The sequence below is a fragment of the Arachis hypogaea genome, chromosome 14 (genome assembly GCF_003086295.3).
Source record: "Arachis hypogaea cultivar Tifrunner chromosome 14, arahy.Tifrunner.gnm2.J5K5, whole genome shotgun sequence".
NCBI lineage: Eukaryota > Viridiplantae > Streptophyta > Magnoliopsida > Fabales > Fabaceae > Arachis > Arachis hypogaea.
Window position 1 is genome coordinate 73,849,186 of NC_092049.1, and position 20,234 is coordinate 73,869,419.

At 38.5% G+C, this 20,234-nt stretch overlaps 1 non-coding gene across 1 annotated transcript; it reads right to left on the reverse strand.

Annotated features, from left to right (window-relative positions):
• Window positions 1-2,187: 2,187 nt before the first annotated feature.
• LOC112745600 (small nucleolar RNA R71) lies at window positions 2,188-2,295 on the reverse strand. Its single transcript, XR_003173519.1, has one exon. It is a non-coding gene; the product is annotated as a small nucleolar RNA R71 (small nucleolar RNA).
• Between the last annotated feature and the right edge of the window lie 17,939 nt (window positions 2,296-20,234).

A 20,234-nucleotide genomic window follows, 5' to 3' on the forward strand; every position in this document is an offset into this window, starting at 1 on the left:
GCATGGCTGGCTGTAAAGCCATGTCTAATACGACTGTAGGGCATGTTAGACGTGTCATGTCTGAGTTACATACTAAACCTTGGCTGGCTATTAAGCCATGCCTGACCCTTTGATTGGAGCTTTAGAGCATAAGATTCCTGGAATTCATATTAAAAATTTTGAATCCTTATTTTTCTTTTTCTAAATAATTTTTGAAAAATATAAAATAAAAATCCAAAAAAAAATTAGAAAATCATAAAAATCAAAAATATTTTTTCTGTTTCTTGTTTGAGTCATGAGTCATGTTATAAGTCTGGTGTCAATTGCATGTGCATCTTGCATTTTTCGAAAATTCTCATGCATTCATAGTGTTCTTCATGATCTTCAAGTTGTTCTTAGTAAGTCTTCTTGTTTGATCTTTGCATTTGCATGTTTTGTGTCTTTTCTTGTTTTTCATATGCATTCTTGAATTCTTAGTGTCTAAGCAATATAGAATTCTAAGTTTGGTGTCTTGCATGTTTTCTTTGCATTAAAAATTTTTTCAAAAATATGTTCTTGATGTTCATCATGATCTTCATAGTGTTCTTGGTGTTCATCTTGACATTCATAGCATTCTTGCATACATCACATGTTTTGATCTAAAAAAATTCATGCATTGCATAATTTTCATGTTTTTCTCTCTCATCATAAAAATTCAAAAATAAAAAAAAATATCTTTCCCTTTTTCTCTCATCAAATTCGAAAATTGGATTGACTTTTTCAAAAATTTTTAAAATCAAGTTTTTTTTTTATGAGTCAAATCAAAATTTTCAATTTGAAATTCTTATCTTTTTCAAAATCTTTTTCAAAAATCAAATCTTTTTCAAAAATCAAATCTTTTTCAAATTTCTTAGTTATTTTCGAAAATTCCAAAAATATTTTTCAAAAAAAATTTTCTTATTTGTATATCAAATTTTCGAAAATAACAATAACAATTAATGTTTTGATTCAAAAATTTCAAGTTTGTTACTTGCTTGTTAAGAAAGATTCAAACTTTAAGTTTTAGAATCATATCTTGTGATTTCTTGTGAATCAAGTCATTAATTGTGATTTTAAAAATCAAATCTTTTTCAAAACTAGTTCCTATCATATCTTTTCAAAAATATCTTCTCATCATACCTTTTCAAAAAAATTTTCAAAATATCTTTTCTAACTTCCTAACTTCTTATCTTTTCAAAATTGATTTTCAAATTTGTTTCAACTAACTAACTAACTTTTTGTTTGTTTCTTATCTTTTTCAAAACCACCTAACTAACTCTCTCTCTCTAATTTTTGAAAATATATTCCCTCTTTTTCAAAAATTTCTTTTTTATTAACTAATTATTTTTATTTTTATTTTTGATTTTTAAATTTTTCGAAAAAAATACTAACCTTTTTCAAAAACTATTTTCGAAAATCACTAACTCTTTTTCAAAAATTATTTTCGAAAAATTCTTCCTCTCCCATCTTATTCTATTTATTTATTCATTTACTAACATCTCATCTCACATCTCTGCCCTCATCACAGTTGTGTTTCTTTCTTTACATCACATTCTTTGTCTCCCTCTTTTCTTCCACTCACAAAGGGATCCCTATACTGTGGTATAAAGGATCCATATTATTATTATTATTTTTCTGTGCCCTCTTCTTTGTCATATGAGCAGGAGCAAGGACAAGAACATTCTTGTTGAAGTAGATCCAGAACTTGAAAGGACTCTGAAGAGAAAATTAAGAGAAGCTAAATTACAACAATCCAGAGATAACCTTTTAGAAATTTTCGAACAGGAAGAGGAGATGGCAGCCGAAAATAATAATAATGCAAGGAGGATGCTTGGTGACTTTACTGCACCTAATTCCAATTTACATGGAAGAAGCATCTCCATTCCTGCCATTGGAGCAAACAATTTTGAGCTGAAACCTCAGCTAGTTTCTCTGATGCAGCAGAACTGCAAGTTTCATGGACTTCCATCTGAAGATCCTTTTCAGTTCTTAATTGAATTCTTACAGATCTGTGATACTGTTAAGACTAATGGAGTAGATCCTGAAGTCTACAGGCTCATGCTTTTCCCTTTTGCTGTAAGAGATAGAGCTAGAATATGGTTGGACTCTCAACCCAAAGACAGCCTGAACTCTTGGGATAAGCTGGTCACGGCTTTCTTAGCCAAGTTCTTTCCTCCTCAAAAGCTTAGTAAACTTAGAGTGGACGTTCAGACCTTCAGACATAAAGAAGGTGAATCCCTCTATGAAGCTTGGGAGAGATACAAAGGACTGACCAAAAAGTGTCCTACTGACATGCTTTCAGAATGGACCATCCTAGATATCTTCTATGATGGTTTGTCTGAATTGGCAAAGATGTCATTGGATACTTCTGCAGGTGGATCCATTCACCTAAAGAAAACACCTGTAGAAGCTCAAGAACTCATTGACATGGTTGCTAAAAACCAGTTCATGTACACTTCTGAGAGGAATCCTGTAAGTAATGGGACGCCTATGAAGAAGGGAGTTCTTGAAATTGATACTCTGAATGCCAAATTGGCTCAGAACAAAATATTGACTCAGCAAGTCAATATGATTTCTCAGAGTCTGAATGGAATGCAAGCTGCATCCAACAGTACTCAAGAGGCTTTTCCTGAAGAAGAAGCTTATGATCCTGAGAACCCTGCAATAGCAGAGGTGAATTACTTAGGTGAACCTTATGGAAACACCTATAATTCATCATGGAGAAATCATCCAAATTTCTCATGGAAGGATCAAAAGCCTCAACAAGGCTTTAATAATGGTGGAAGAAACAGGTTTAACAATAATAAACCTTTTCCATCATCCACTCAGCAACAGACAGAGAACTCTGAACAAACTACTTCTAATTTAGCAAACTTAGTCTCTGATCTATCCAAGGCCACTGTAAGTTTCATGAATGAAACAAGGTCTTCCATTAGAAATCTGGAAGCACAAGTGGGCCAGCTGAGTAAAAGGATCACTGAAATCCCTCCTAGTACTCTCCCAAGCAATACAGATGAGAATCCAAAAGGAGAGTGCAAGGCCATTGACATAAGCACCATGGCCGAACCTGTAAGGGAAGGAGAAGACGTGAATCCCAAGGAGGAAGACCTCCTAGGACGTCCAGTGATCAATAAGGAGCTTCCCTCTGAAGAACCAAAGGACTCTGAGGCTCATCTAGAGACCATAGAGATTCCATTGAACCTCCTTATGCCATTCATGAGCTCTGATGAGTATTCCTCTTCTGAAGAGAATGAGGATGTTACTGAAGAGCAAGCTGCCAAGTTCCTTGGTGCAATCATGAAGCTGAATGCCAAATTATTTGGTATTGAAACTTGGGAAGATGAACCTCCCTTGTTCACCAATGAACTAAGTGATCTGGATCAACTGACATTGCCTCTGTTATTTTCGAAAATCAAATCTTTTTCAAATTTCTTAGTTATTTTCGAAAATTCCAAAAATATTTTTCAAAAACAATTTTCTTATTTGTATATCAAATTTTCGAAAATAACAATAACAATTAATGTTTTGATTCAAAAATTTCAAGTTTGTTACTTGCTTGTTAAGAAAGATTCAAACTTTAAGTTCTAGAATCATATCTTGTGATTTCTTGTGAATCAAGTCATTAATTGTGATTTTAAAAATCAAATCTTTTTCAAAACTAATTCCTATCATATCTTTTCAAAAATATCTTCTCATCATACCTTTTCAAAAAAATTTTCAAAATATCTTTTCTAACTTCCTAACTTCTTATCTTTTCAAAATTGATTTTCAAATTTGTTTCAACTAACTAACTAACTTTTTGTTTGTTTCTTATCTTTTTCAAAACCACCTAACTAACTCTCTCTCTCTAATTTTCGAAAATATCTTCCCTCTTTTTCAAAAATTTCTTTTTTATTAACTAATTATTTTTATTTTTATTTTTGATTTTAAAATTTTTCGAAAAAATACTAACCTTTTTCAAAAACTATTTTCGAAAATCACTAACTCTTTTTCAAAAATTATTTTCGAAAAATTCTCCCTCACCCATCTTATTCTATTTATTTATTCATTTACTAACATCTCATCTCACATCTCTGCCCTCCTCACAGTTGTGTTTCTTTCTTTACATCACATTCTTTGTCTCCCTCTTTTCTTCCACTCACAAAGGGATCCCTATACTGTGGTATAAAGGATTCATATTATTATTATTATTTTTCTGTGCCCTCTTCTTTGTCATATGAGCAGGAGCAAGGACAAGAACATTCTTGTTGAAGCAGATCCAGAACCTGAAAGGACTCTGGTGCACAAATTGTGAATCACACTTTTCACAACTCGTACCACTAACCAGCAAGTGCGCTGGGTCGTCCAAGTAATACCTCACGTGAGTAAGGGTCGAATCCCACGGAGATTGTTGGTTTGAAGCAATCTATGGTTATTGATGACAAGTTATCTTAGCCTATTTTAACTAGTCTTTTTCTTTTGTTTTCATTAGAATTATGCACTTTCTTGAGCTACAAGCAAGTCAATTAGGTAGATTTTCATGCTTCCTTTGATTTAATCAACCATGTATGAATTCATGCTATTTCATGAGGTTTTATACTATAATTGTCACATATTATGAAAGAATGAATATCTCATAATTTTAAGCATAGCTTTGATGTGTTTGGTTGATTAATGATAGGTGAAGAAAGCTTGGAGAAAGGTTGAAGCAAGAAGGAATAGCTAGGAGTAAAGAGAGGACAATGGAATAAGTGAAATTGAACCAGGAAGCAAAAAGCTGGACCTAAAGTTAGCCTCAAACTTTTGCACAAACTTTTGGGTGAAAAGTTAGCCCCAACGTTAGCCCCTAACTTTTGGGCTAACGTAGGAACTTGAAAATCACTCCCTGGGCACCAAAAGTTTGCGCCAACGTTAGCCCCTAACTTTTGGGCTAACGTTGGCACATGAAAATCACCCCTGGGCACCAAAAGTTTGCGCCAACGTTAGCCCCTAACTTGGTGGCTAACGTTGGCATAAGAAAAACCTCCTTGGCCACTAAAAGTTTGCGCCAACGTTAGCCCCTAACTTTTGGGCTAACGTTGGCACATGAAAAATAAAAGGGGAGGAGCAAAAGTTTGCGCCAACGTTAGCCTCTAACTTTTGGGCTAACGTTGGCGCCATAAGTACACATTAGGAGGCCAACGTTGGAGCAAAAGTTAGACCCCTAACTTTTGTCCCAACGTGGATAGCAGCAAGTTATGGTGGCTGATATGAAAAGTTGGAGAAAAAGTTAGCCCCTAACTTTTGCTCAAACTTTTACTCCAACTTTTGCAAAACTCCAACCCGGTTCATTTGGTTCACTTTGGTTCTTCTCCAAACTCCAAGAGCAATCAACCAAGGCCTCTTTCAACCCAATTCCACCAAGAGCAAAGGCCCAACTCAAGGCTTGAAGATCATTTGAAGAAAGTGTATAAATAGGATAGAATTCAAGTTCTTCGAGGAGCTTTTCCCTTTGAATTTTCATAATAGTTTTCAGAGAGCTTTGGATATTGAGTGATCTTTAATTTCTTAGTCTTGGGGAAGGAGAATTCACTTCTCTTCCTCTTAGTTTTATTGCTTTCAATTTCAATTACAATTGTCTTGGATCTTGGGTTGGAGAATTGAAGAAATTCTGTTTCAATCTCATCCTTGGATCCCTCTGCTTTATTTACTGCTTGATTGAATTTAATTTCTGTTAATTGCTCTTCAGCTACTTTCCTTGCAATTTACAATTCCCTTGCAATTGTTCTTGTTGGATATAGGAAGGCATTGAGATCTAGACTCGGTTTTCTAGTCTCTGGGTCCTGAGATCTGAACTTTCAATTTCTAATTCTCTGTTTACTGTTTTCATGTTCATTTACTTTTCTGCTTCAAGATCCGATTTAACCCAAACCCTCTTCTACTTCTCTGCTTGATGCAAATTTACTTTTCCTTGTTTAATTTCTGCAAATCCAGGTCCCAATCCCCTTTACAATTCAAGTCATTTACATTTCTTGCACTTTAAGATTCTGCAATTTACATTTCTTGCATTCTAAGTTTCTGCCATTTAATTTCTTGTTCTTTAAGATTCAGCAATTTATTTCTTGTTCTCTTTAATTCCATGCAATTTAATTTCTGCAAATCACAAAACATTCAACCAAATCTTGATTCGCTTGACTAAATTAACCACTAAGCTAAAATTGCTCAATCCTTCAATCCCTGTGGGATCGACCTCACTCCCGTGAGTTTTTATTACTTGATGCGACCCGGTACACTTGCCGATTAGATTTGTGTGTTTTGGGAGAAATTCATTTTTCCACCAAAATACTCATCAAGTTTTTGGCGCCGTTGCCGGGGATTGATTAGGTTGACAATGATTAAGTGAGGTGGTGATCTAGATCAAGCATTTTTTCTTTAATTTTGATTAACCCACTAACTGTTTGATTTTTTGCTTAAACTAACTAACACTTCAATCTAGCAGTAGATTGAAGTGTCACTGGTTTTGTGCATTTCTCATGCTCTGCTTGTATGTCAGGCACAAGAAGAACCACACCCAATTTTCATGAACAAGACGAAAGAACTCTCAGGAGGTTAAGAAGAGCTGAAAGAGGGAAAAATATTGTTGGAGAAGAGGAATCAGACGAGGAATTTCAAGAGATGGAGGAACATTCAACCAATCCACTAGGTAGAGCAGACAACAATAATGACAACCCACCCCAGAGGAGAGTTTTGGCCTCCTACACCTTTGCAAATCCTAGACATTGTGGAAGCAGCATCTTAGCTCCAAATGTCAATGCTAACAATTTTGAACTCAAGCCACAACTCATCACTTTGGTTCAGAACAATTGCTCTTTTGGGGGAGGACCACTTGAAGACCCGCACAAAACTTATCCACTTTCTTGAGGATATGCAACACTGTCAAAACTAATGGTGTGCCTCCTGACAGTTACAAGCTGATGCTATTCCCATTTTCTCTCAGGGACAAGGCCACTCAATGGTTGGAATCTTTTCCAAGGGACAGCATCAACAACTGGGATGATTTGGTAACCAAGTTTCTTGCCAAGTTTTATCCACCTCAGAGGATTATAAGGTTGAAGGCTGAGGTACAAACATTTACACAAATGGAGGCTGAACCCATCTATGAGGCATGGGAGAGGTACAAGGCTCTAATCAGGAAATGTCCCCCTGCCATGTTTAATGAGTGGGAGAAGCTGCAGAACTTCTATGAAGGCTTAACACTGAAATCCCAGGAAGCTTTGGATCATTCAGCTGGAGGTTCCTTGCAACTCATGAAAACTGCAGAGGAGGCTCAAGAACTCATTGATATGGTGGCCAACAACCAATATTTCTTTGCTCATCAAAGAGGCCGCCAACCATCACAAAGGAGAGGAGTAATGGAGCTAGAAGGAGTGGATTCAATTCTGGCTCAAAACAAATTAATGCAGCAGCAAATTCAACAACAATTTGAGCAAATGACCAAGAGGATTGATGGCCTCTAAGTTGCAGCAGTTAACACCAGCCAACCATCAGCCACATGGGGGCAAAATGAAGAAATCCAAGAGGAGCAACAGCAGGAACAAGTCCAGTACATGCATTCAAGTCCAAATGAATTCTATGGTGATACCTACAACCCCTCATGGAAAAATCACCCCAACCTCAGATGGGGAGACACTCACAACCAAAACCAACAACCATGGCAGAGGAACTCAAACCAAAACAACCCAAGAAACAACCAAAACTACAACCAGCAGCAGACTAACCAAAACACATACAGAAAACCTCAAAATAACTACCGTAATCTCAACCAGTACCAATCCAACAACCATTCCACCAACCAAAATGTTTACCACCCACCACCCACATCTCACAACCCACCACAAGCACCACCTGAACCTCAAAGACTCACCAACTTAGAGACCTTGATAGAGAAAATGATGAAACACCAGGAAATAACAAACAAAAACCATGAAGCATCATTAAAGAGCCTAGAGAGGCAGATTGGGCAACTCTCCAAGCAAGTATCTGTTGAGAGACCTTCAAACTCACTGCCCAGTGACACAATCCCAAATCCCAAGGAGGAATGCAAGGCAATACAATTAAGGAGTGGGAGAACATTGATAAGCAACAATGACACTACAAAGAAACAAGCAGAGAGCATCAAAGAACCAACAGAGGATGAGAAGCAAGCAAAGGACGATGAAGCTAAGGAGCAAGTCGTGATGCCAAACAAAAGCACTGAGAAACTTAAAGAGAAGGACAACCAGCCACATAGCTCAAAGAAAGTGGCTCAGGGACAGCAGCAAATAGGAAAGAGCATCACACCTCCACTGCCTTATCCCCAGAGGTTCAACAAAGAGGTTAAAGACCAGCATTTTCACAAGTTCCTTGAGATTTTTAAGAAGCTGGAAATCAATATTCCCTTGGCTGAAGCACTTGAGCAAATGCCTCTGTATGCCAAATTCTTGAAGGAGCTTGTCAACAAGAAAAGAAGCTGGGATGAGAAAGAAACCATAGTGATTACTGAGGAATGCAGGGCCTTGATTCAAAAGGGGCTTCCTCCCAAGCTTGAGGACCCAGGGAGCTTCCTGTTGCCTTGCACCATTGGGGAATTGACCATCACTAAAGCAATGTGCGATCTCGGAGCAAGTATTAACTTAATACCATCCTCCCTGGTGAAAAAGCTGCATATAGAGGAGGTCAAACCAGTACAAATGTCTCTGGAGCTGGTAGATAAGTCAATGGTATACCCCAGGGGTGTAATTGAAAATCTTTTGGTCAAGGTGGACAGTTTTATATACCCTGCTGATTTTGTGGTTCTAGAATCAAACGATGATGATGGTGACTCTGTTATACTGGGAAGGCCATTCTTGGCCACTGCTAGAGCTATCATAGACGTAGAGGAAGGGGAATTAACTCTCAGGATGCATGACCAGAGTGTCACTCTGAAGGTATTACCAGAGGCACAATTTAGCAAGGAGAAGAAAGACTATATGAAAAATGACCAGGAAGGTCACAGCAACATCCCAATGCTAAGGATTGTGCAGACTGATGAAGAAGCCCAAGAGGATATTAGAGTATTAGCCACTGAAAAGAGAGGTCCCAAGGAAAGCCTACGGCCAGAAAAGAAAGATCAACAAAAGGAAAGATGAAACGCAGAAACAAAGCAAAAAGGGGTTGGAAGAACAGAAAGATTCCAACAGAGGGGCTTTCCAAAGGTGACAAAGTGCAACTGATATATCAACAGCTGGGGGCAAATCAACAAACCGAGGACTACTACACTGTCAGCAACATACTCTCATTAGAGCATGCTGAAATTGAACACCAGAGAACAAAGAAGAGGATCACGGTCAGAGGAGACAAATTGAGGCCCTACAAGCACCAACCACCATAAAAGAAAGCCTCAATGTCAAGCTAATGACAATAAAAGAGCGCTCCATGGGAGGCAACCCATGCTTTAAGATTCATGTCATTTTAAATTCAATAAGTTATGATCATTTGAGCATGAATTCTTTTCTCTTTTCATGAACATGTCCATTGACTGTATGCACTGTTTTGAAACATATTCTAAGTTTGGTGTGCCTTCAAGCACACTAAACCAATGTTACAAATAATTCCATTTTGCATGCTTGGAGTGTCTTGACAAAGCATATGGCCAAACACTAAGTTTGGTGTCCACATAGCTTCATGAAAATTAGAAATTCATGCATCAATAATCATACAATTGTTGTTTTCCAAAATCTTATAAATGGAAAAATTCTTTTCCGGTAATGAAAGCATCAATTGTGACGTACCCTTTGACAAGAAACAAGTTTGGTGTTCATCAAACCTTGATGCACCGATTTAGGGACACAATTGATCCTTCATGAAAAAAAAAGAGAAAAAGAAAATTAGGAAGAAAGCAATTCTTATAAACATTTAACTAAGAGTGACAGTAGGATTTCACTAATTGAAGGAAGAGACACAATTTCTTTATACATGACCAACCATTAAGTTTGGTGTCCTCCAAGGAGATTCACGGTTCAAATGGATATGAGAATTGATGATTCATATAATATTAATAAAAGGGACACTCTTGCCACGGTTGGACAAAACTAATATATGTTGTCTTGTGGTGATGACTAGGTGGTCAAAGAATCTTCAATGACAAGAGAACCAACAACCAACACTCCTTTGAGACACCACAGAATGCAACTTCAGAGAAAGATACGATGAATCTTGAAGGAATGAAGGCAGTCATGAATCAAAGCAAACAGCTACATCAACAAACTCAGCAACAATTGGAGTCAATGGCTAGACAACTTGATTTTCTCCATTCCACTACAGTGAATGCACAGTTCCCACCATGGAAGCCACATTCTTATCTAAGAATGAGGGAACCTCAACATCAGGAACCAAGGAACTTCAACTACAACAACCACTTCCCAAACCTGCAACAACATCACCACACAATCTCACAGAATTCTCAAAGGATCACCAATCTAGAGAGCGTAGTAGAGAGAATGATGACACATCAAGTGATGATGAACAAACACCATGAGAACTTACTCGGGGGAATTGGGAAGCAAATGGAACAATTAGCCAAAAACCTCACAGAAACGAGTGAGAAGAAAGCAAAGCCTCACTTAGAAGGACAATGGGACAAGGAGAAGGAAGCTCAGAATTTGAGCTGAGCAAGCACAGAGGATGTCAAGCTAGTGACAATAAAAGAGCACTTGTTAGGAGGCAACCCAACCGGAGGTAACTATCTTTTTATATCTATTTCAATAAAAAGGTTAATTAGTTTTATCTAGATTGCAAGAAGCTAAGTTTGGTGTACACACCAAAACAATATAAAGGAGAATGAAGGATTCTAAGTTTGGTGTCCACCAAAACTCCATTGTAACACACATTCTCACTTTCTGCATAATGTAGGCTTCAAGCATACTGGATGAACTAGTTAGCCATTTTACTATTTTTCTTAGTTTTCAGTTCTATCACTTTTGAAAAAGAAAAAGAAATTATCACACATGGTTAACCATTGGCAAGGTACTAAGTTTGGTGTTCCCACACCAAAGTAAGTTCAAAAAGCCCGCAAATAAATCATGAAAATTAACCATTGTTTCCAAGTGCTTGGGGAACAAGCAACTTTCAATATCACTGCAGAGTATCACACAAGCTTTTGGAGATGTTTAGCATCATCAATCAAAGAGGTGAAAGATGAACATGAAGGCCAGGAATGATGATGATGAGAAGAAGGAAAGCAAGTAAACTTCAACAGGTTGTATTGTTAAGTGATTGTTTTACATCAAATATTGCTGTAATTGAAGGTTGGATTGTATCCTTATCTGCCTTGCTTGTCTGCATAGTATAGTTTTTTTTTTTTACCCCTGCCTGCCTGCATAGCATAGTCTTTCTGTGATTCAAGAAGCAAGATGCTTGATCATTCACAACATTCTTATCTTCAAAACTTGTTTGCACTCAATTTTCAAGAAATGCATCACATGAAAGTTCTTTGAAAAGAAGGATTGAGGAATCAATCAGTTTTGAGGCAAGCAAAAGATTGGGAGAAGTGGTGGTTCTAGTTGTATGATTATGTATTGAGGTTGCATGCTTGTGAAAACTTGCATGGGAGCTCATAGGTAGGACATGAAGTTCAAAGAAGTATTGTGGAGATTCTCAAAAATCAATTGATCCGAGAAGCAGCAAGCAAAGCAAAAAGAAAGTAAAGAAAATACAAAAACAAAAAGAACATGGCCCAAGGCTCTGAGCATCAAGTACTAGGTAGAAAAAGAAAAAAAGAAACAAAAGAAAAAAAACTCAAAGAGTTGTTATCCTAGTAAATGCTTGTGGTTGAAGTATGTCAAAGAAAGAGGCTTGAGCAAGTAAATCCTTAGGGGTGATTTAACACCCAATACCTTAAAACCAACTGGTTTAGGAGTATTGATTGAAAGCTTAATTAAAGAGCCGCTTTGAGACATGATACTTAGAGTTGAGGCCAAAGCACAGAAACTATAAGCTGCTTCAAGGTGACTACATATAAAGAGATCTCCATGATACCATTTGGATGAAAATCCTAAGACCTAAGACTCCCAATATGTGAGGACTAGTAAGCACTGAAGCCCTTGCAAGAGCACATGATTTAGAGTTCACCCCACTGTACCTGATCACTTCACTCACTGAACTTTACAAGTTATTCTTCAATCCATCATAATTGAAAGAACCTTGGAGCATAAATTTATTTCTTGCTTGAGGACAAGCAAGCTTTAAGTTTGGTGTTGTGATGACAAGCCATCTTAGCCTATTTTAACTAGTCTTTTTCTTTTGTTTTCATTAGAATTATGCACTTTCTTGAGCTACAAGCAAGTCAATTAGGTAGATTTTCATGCTTCCTTTGATTTAATCAACCATGTATGAATTCATGCTATTTCATGAGGTTTTATACTATAATTGTCACATATTATGAAAGAATGAATATCTCATGATTTTAAGCATAGCTTTGATGTGTTTGGTTGATTAATGATAGGTGAAGAAAGCTTGGAGAAAGGTTGAAGCAAGAAGGAATAGCTAGGAGTAAAGAGAGGACAATGGAATAAGTGAAATTGAACCAGGAAGCAAAAAGCTGGACCTAAAGTTAGCCTCAAACTTTTGCACAAACTTTTGGGTGAAAAGTTAGCCCCAACGTTAGCCCCTAACTTTTGGGCTAACGTTGGAACTTGAAAATCACTCCCTGGGCACCAAAAGTTTGCGCCAACGTTAGCCCCTAACTTTTGGGCTAATGTTGGCACATGAAAATCACCCCTGGGCACCAAAAGTTTGCGCCAACGTTAGCCCCTAACTTGGTGGCTAACGTTGGCATAAGAAAAACCTCCCTGGCCACCAAAAGTTTGCGCCAACGTTAGCCCCTAACTTTTGGGCTAACGTTGGCACATGAAAAATACAAGGGGAGGAGCAAAAGTTTGTGCCAACGTTAGCCTCTAACTTTTGGGCTAACGTTGGTGCCATAAGTACACATTAGGAGGCCAACGTTGGAGCAAAAGTTAGACCCCTAACTTTTGTCCCAACGTGGATAGCAGCAAGTTATGGTGGCTGATATGAAAAGTTGGAGCAAAAGTTAGCCCCTAACTTTTGCTCAAACTTTTACTCCAACTTTTGCAAAACTCCAACCCGGTTCATTTGGTTCACTTTGGTTCTTCTCCAAACTCCAAGAGCAATCAACCAAGGCCTCTTTCAACCCAATTCCACCAAGAGGAAAGGCCCAACTCAAGGCTTGAAGATCATTTGAAGAAAGTGTATAAATAGGATAGAATTCAAGTTCTTCGAGGAGCTTTTCCCTTTGAATTTTCATAATAGTTTTCGGAGAGCTTTGGATATTGAGTGATCTTTAATTTCTTAGTCTTGGGGAAGGAGAATTCACTTCTCTTCCTCTTAGTTTTATTGCTTTCAATTTCAATTACAATTGTCTTGGATCTTGGGTTGGAGAATTGAAGAAATTCTGTTTCAATCTCATCCTTGGATCCCTCTGCTTTATTTACTGCTTGATTGAATTTAATTTCTATTAATTGCTCTTCATCTACTTTCCTTGCAATTTACAATTCCCTTGCAATTGTTCTTGTTGGATCTAGGAAGGCATTGAGATCTAGACTCGGTTTTCTAGTCTCTGGGTCCTGAGATCTGAACTTTCAATTTCTAATTCTCTGTTTACTGTTTTCATGTTCATTTACTTTTCTGCTTCAAGATCCGATTTAACCCAAACCCTCTTCTACTTCTCTGCTTGATGCAAATTTACTTTTCCTTGTTTAATTTCTGCAAATCCAAGTCCCAATCCCCTTTACAATTCAAGTCATTTACATTTCTTGCACTTTAAGATTCCGCAATTTACATTTCTTGCATTCTAAGTTTCTGCCATTTAATTTCTTGTTCTTTAAGATTCAGCAATTTATTTCCTGTTCTCTTTAATTCCATGCAATTTAATTTCTGCAAATCACAAAACATTCAACCAAATCTTTATTCGCTTGACTAAATTAACCACTAAGCTAAAATTGCTCAATCCTTCAATCCCTGTGGGATCGACCTCACTCCCGTGAGTTTTTATTACTTGATGCGACCCGGTACACTTGCCGGTTAGATTTGTGTGTTTTGGGAGAAATTCATTTTTCCACCAAAATACTCATCAGTTATCTTGTAAATCTTAGTTAGGAAGTCAATTATGTTTATCAGTTGAATTGCAAATAACCAAGAGAGCATAAATTAAAGGTTACTTGTTATGCAGTAATGGAGAATATGTTGGAGTTTTGGAGATGCTTTGTCTTCTGAATCTCTGCTTTCCTCTGTCTTCTAATTCACGCACGCACGTCCTCCTATGGCAAGCTGTATGTAGGGGATCACCGTCATCAATGGCTACATCCCATCCTCTCAGTGAAGAATATGCTCACATTCTCTGTCACAGCACGGCAAATCATCTGTCGGTTCTCGATCATACTGGAATAGGGTTCTTCATCCTTTTGCATCTGTCACTAACACCCAGCACTCGCGAGTTTGAAGCTCGTCACAGTCATTCAATCATTGAATCCTACTCGGAATACTACAGACAAGGTTTAGACTTTCCGGATTCTCATGAATGCCGCCATCAGTTCTAGCTTATACCACGGAGATTCCGATTAAGGAATCTAAGAGATACTCATTTAGTCGGATATAGAACGGAGGTGGTTGTCAGGCACACGTTCATGGTTTGAGAAAGGTGATGAATGTCACGGATCATCACCTTCATCACAGTTAAGCGCGAATGAACATGTTAGATAGGAACAAGCGTGTTTGAATGGAAAAAAGAAATACTTGCATTAATTCATCGAGACACAGCAGAGCTCCTCACCCCCAACAATGGAGTTTAGAGACTCATGCCGTCAAAGAGTACAAAATTCAGATCTAAAAATGTCATGAGATGCAAAATAAGTCTCTAAAAGTTGTTTAAATACTAAACTAGTAGCCTAGGTTTACAAAAAATGAGTAAACTATGATGGATGATGCAGAGATCCACTTCTGGGGCCCACTTGGTGTGTGCTGGGGCTGAGATTTAAGCAATTCACGTGCAGAGGCCATTTGTGGAGTTGAACGCCAGTTTTTGTGCCAGTTTGGGCGTTCAACTCCAGCTTTTGATCCTTTTCTGGCGCTGGACGCCAGAATTGGGCAGAGAACTGGCGTTGAACCCCAGTTTACGTCGTCTATCCTTGTGAAAAGTATGAACTATTATATATTGCTGGAAAGCCCTAGATGTCTACTTTCCAATGCAATTCGAAGCATGCCATGTCGAGTTCTGTAGCTCTAGAAAATCCACTTTGAGTGCAGGGAGGTCAGAATCCAACAGCATCAGCAGTCCTTTTTCAGCCTGAATCAGATTTTTGCTCAGCTCCTTCAATTTCAGCCAGAAAAATACCTGAAATTACAGAAAAACACACAACTCATAGTAAAGTCCAGAAATATGAATTTTTCCTAAAAAATAATGGAAATAAACTAAAAACTAACTAAAACATACTAAAAACTATATGAAATTAACCCCAAAAAGCGTATAAAATATCCGCTCATCACAACACCAAACTTAAACTGTTGCTTGTCCTCAAGCAACTAGACAAATAAAATAGAAGACTAATAAGTTGAGAAGCAATAATATCTCAGAGTTTTTGAGTGAAGCTCAGATTCTAATTAGATGAGCGAGACTAGTAGCTTTTTGCTTCCGAACAGTTTTGGCATCTCACTTTATCCATTGAAGCTCAGAGTGATTGGCATCTATAGGAACTTAGAATTCAGATAGTGTTATTGATTCTCCTATTTCAGTATGATGATTCTTGAACACAGCTATTTTATGAGTCTTGGCCGTGGCCCTAAGCACTTTGTTTTCCAGTATTACCACCTGATACATAAATGCCACAGACACATAATTGGGTGAACCTTTTCAGATTGTTGCTCACCTTTGCTAAAGCCCCCAATTAGAGGTGTCCAGGGTTCTTAAGCACACTCTTCTTTTTGCTTTGGACCTTGACTTTAACCGCTCAGTCTCAAGTTCTCACTTGGCACCTACACGCCACAAGCACATGGTTAGGGACAGCTTGGTTTAGCCGCTTAGACTAGGATTTTATTCCTTTAGGCCCTCCTATCCACTGATGCTCAAAGCCTTGGGATCCTTTTTATTTGCCCTTGCCTTTTGGTTTTAAGGGTTATTGGCTTTTTGCTCTTGCCTCTTGGTTTTAAGAGCTTTTGGCTTTTTCTGCTTGCTTTTTCTTTTTCTTTCTTTTTTTTTTCGCCTATTTTATTATATATATATATATATATATATATATATATATATATATATATTTTCTGCACGCTTTGTTCTTTGCTGCTTTTTCTTGCTTCAAGAATCATTTTTATGATTTTTCAGATTATCAATAACATGTCTCATGTTCATCATTCTTTCAAGAGCCAACATATTTAACAGTCTTAAACAACAAATTCAAAAGACATATGCACTGTTCAAGCATTCATTTAGAAGACAGAAAGCATTGCCACCACATGTTACTAATTAGAATTTTTCTTATTAAAAACTCGAAATTTTATTGCCTCTTATTCAAAAAGATCTACTATTTTATTCATGTTTGCTGATGATGAGAAAAATAGACTATAACTTAATTGGGGATAAAATCAAAATAGACACTAATTACTACTAATGATCATGTAATGAAGACACAAACATAGATAAGCACTTAACATAGAGAAAACGAAAAACAGAGAAAGTAAGAACAAGGAACGAGTTCACCTTAGTGATGATGGCATTTCCTTCTTGAGGAACCAATGATGTTCTTGAGCTCTTTTATGTCTCTTCCTTGCCTTTGTGGCTTGATTCCTAGTGATTTTTGGTATTTCTATCCTCAGTTGCTTCCAATAATTATGTGGAGGGAAGTGCATCCCCTGAGGTATCTCAGGGATCTCTTGATTTGCAGCCACATGTTCTACCACTGATCTATAGATCCTTCACATAATTGTTTTACCACACCAAACTTAGAATGTTGCTCGCCCTCGAGCAAAAGAAGAAGGAATAGATGAAGAAGAAGATGTGGAAAAAAAACTAGGATTATGATGAGGGAAGGTGGGGATCCTGTGGGGTCCACAGATCTTGAAATGATCCTGTGAGGTCCACAGATCTTGAGGTGTCAAGGCATTTACATACCTGCACCAATTTAGGCATGCAAAAAGCCCTTGCACACAACTCTGGGCGTTCAGCGCCAGGTTGGTGCCCATTTTGGGCGTTCAACGCCCATTTACTAGCCATTTCTGGCGTTGAACGCCAGAACCATGCTTGTTCTGGGCGTTCAGCGCCAGGATGTTGTCCATTTTGGGCGTTCAGCGCCAGAACCATGCTCTGTTCTGGCATTGAACGCCAGACAGGTGCTTCCTCCAGGGTGTGATTTTTCTTCTGCTGTTTTGATTCCGTTTTCAATTTTTGATATTTATTTTGTGACTCCACATGATCGTGAACCTAATAAAACATGAAAAACCATGAAAGTAAATAAAAGTTGGGTTGCCTCCCAACAAGCACTTCTTTAATGTCCTTAGCTGGACCTTGCTGAGCTTTTAATCTAGCTTCAACCTTGAGCACTCTTGCTCAACATTGCCTTCAAGATAGTGCTTGATTCTCTGTCCATTAACAATGAACTTCTTGTCAGAGTCAATATCTTGAAGCTCTACATAACCATATGGTGATACGCTTGTAATCACGTATGGTCCCCTCCACCGGGATTTCAATTTCCCAGGGAATAGCCTGAGTCTAAAGTTGAACAGCAGAACCTTCTGTCCTGGTTCAAAGATTCTAGATGACAGCTTTCTGTCATGCCACCTTTTTTATTTTTCTTTATAAAGCTTGGCATTTTTGAAAGCTGTGAATCTGAATTCCTCTAGTTCATTTAGCTGGAGCAATCATTTTTCTCCTGCTAATTTGGCATCAAAGTTTAGGAATCTAGTTGCCCAGTAGGCCTTATGTTCCAGTTCCACGGGCAGGTGACATGCCTTACCATACACGAGTTGGTATGGAGAGGTCCCTATAGGGGTCTTGAATGCTGTCCTGTAAGCCCACAGAGCATCATCCAAGCTCTGTGCCCAATCCTTTCTACGGGTATTTACTATCCGTTCCAGGATTCTCTTTAATTCTCTGTTAGAGACTTCAGCTTGCCTATTGGTTTGTGGATGATATGGAGTAGCCACCTTGTGGCGAATCCCATACCGAACCATGGCAGAGTAAAGCTGTTTATTGCAGAAGTGAGTGCCCCCATCACTGATGAGTACTCTAGGGACACCAAACCTGCTAAAGATATGTTTCTGGAGGAACTTCAGCACTGTTTTAGTATCATTGGTGGGTGTGGCAATGGCCTCAACCCATTTTGATACATAGTCAACTGCTACCAGAATATAAGTGTTTGAGTATGATGGTGGGAAAGGTCCCATGAAGTCAATTCCCCATACGTCAAACAACTCAATTTCCAAGATTCCTTGTTGAGGCATGGCGTAACCATGAGGCAGATTACCAGCTCTTTGGCAACTGTCATAGTTACGTACAAACTCTCGGGAATCTTTATAGAGTGTGGGCCAATAGAAGCCACATTGGAGGACCTTGGTGGCTGTTCGCTCACCTCCAAAATGGCTTCCATATTGAGATCTGTGGCAATGCCACAGGATCCTCTGTGCTTCTTCTCTAGGCACACACCTACGGATAATTCCATCTGCACATTTCTTAAAGAGATAAGGTTCATCCCACAAGTAGTACTTTGCATCAGTAATTAATTTTTTCTTTTGTACCCTGTTGTACTCCTTGGGTATGAACCTTGCAGCTTTATAGTTTGCAATATCGGCAAACCATGGTGTTTCCTGAATGGCAAACAAATGCTCATCTGGAAACGTCTCAGAGATCTCAAGAGAGGGGAGGGACGTCCCTTCCATTGTGAATCACACTTTTCACAACTCGTACCACTAACTAGCAAGTGCACAGGGTCGTCCAAGTAATACCTCACGTGAGTAAGGGTCGAATCCCACGGAGATTGTTGGTTTGAAGCAATCTATGGTTATCTTGTAAATCTTAGTCAGGAAGTCAATTATGTTTATCAGTTGAATTGCGAATAACCAAGAGAGCATAAATTAAAGGTTACTTGTTATGCAGTAATGGAGAATATGTTGGAGTTTTGGAGATGCTTTGTCTTCTGAATCTCTGCTTTCCTCTGTCTTCTAATTCACGCACGCACGTCCTCCTATGGCAAGCTGTATGTAGGGGATCACCGTCGTCAATGGCTACATCCCATCCTCTCAGTGAAGAATATGCTCACATGCTCTGTCACAGCACGGCTAATCATCTGTCGGTTCTCGATCATACTGGAATAGGGTTCTTCATCCTTTTGCGTCTGTCACTAACGCCCAGCACTCGCGAGTTTGAAGCTCGTCACAGTCATTCAATCATTGAATCCTACTCGGAATACCACAGACAAGGTTTAGACTTTCCGGTTTCTCATGAATGCCGCCATCAGTTCTAGCTTATACCACGGAGATTCCGATTAAGGAATCTAAGAGATACTCATTCAGTCGGATATAGAACGGAGGTGGTTGTCAGGCACACGTTCATGGTTTGAGGAAGGTGATGAATGTCACGGATCATCACCTTCATCACAGTTAGATAGGAACAAGCGTGTTTGAATGGAAAACAGAAATACTTTCATTAATTCATCGAGACACAGCAGAGCTCCTCACCCCCAACAATGGAGTTTAGAGACTCATGCCATCAAAGAGTACAAAATTCAGATCTAAAAATGTCATGAGATGCAAAATAAGTCTCTAAAAGTTGTTTAAATACTAAACTAGTAGCCTAGGTTTACAAAAAATGAGTAAACTATGATGGATGATGCAGAGACCCACTTCTGGGGCCCACTTGGTGTGTGCTGGGGCTGAGATTTAAGCAATTCACCTGCAGAGGCCATTTGTGGAGTTGAACGCCAGTTTTTGTGCCAGTTTGGGCGTTCAACTCCAGCTTTTGATCCTTTTCTGGCGCTGGACGCCAGAATTGGGCAGAGAACTGGCGTTGAACGCCAGTTTACGTCATCTATCCTTGTGCAAAGTATGGACTATTATATATTGCTGGAAAGCCCTGGATGTCTACTTTCCAACGCAATTCGAAGCATGCCATTTCGAGTTCTGTAGCTCCAGAAAATCCACTTTGAGTGCAGGGAGGTCAGAATCCAACAGCATCAGCAGTCCTTTTTCAGCCTGAATCAGAT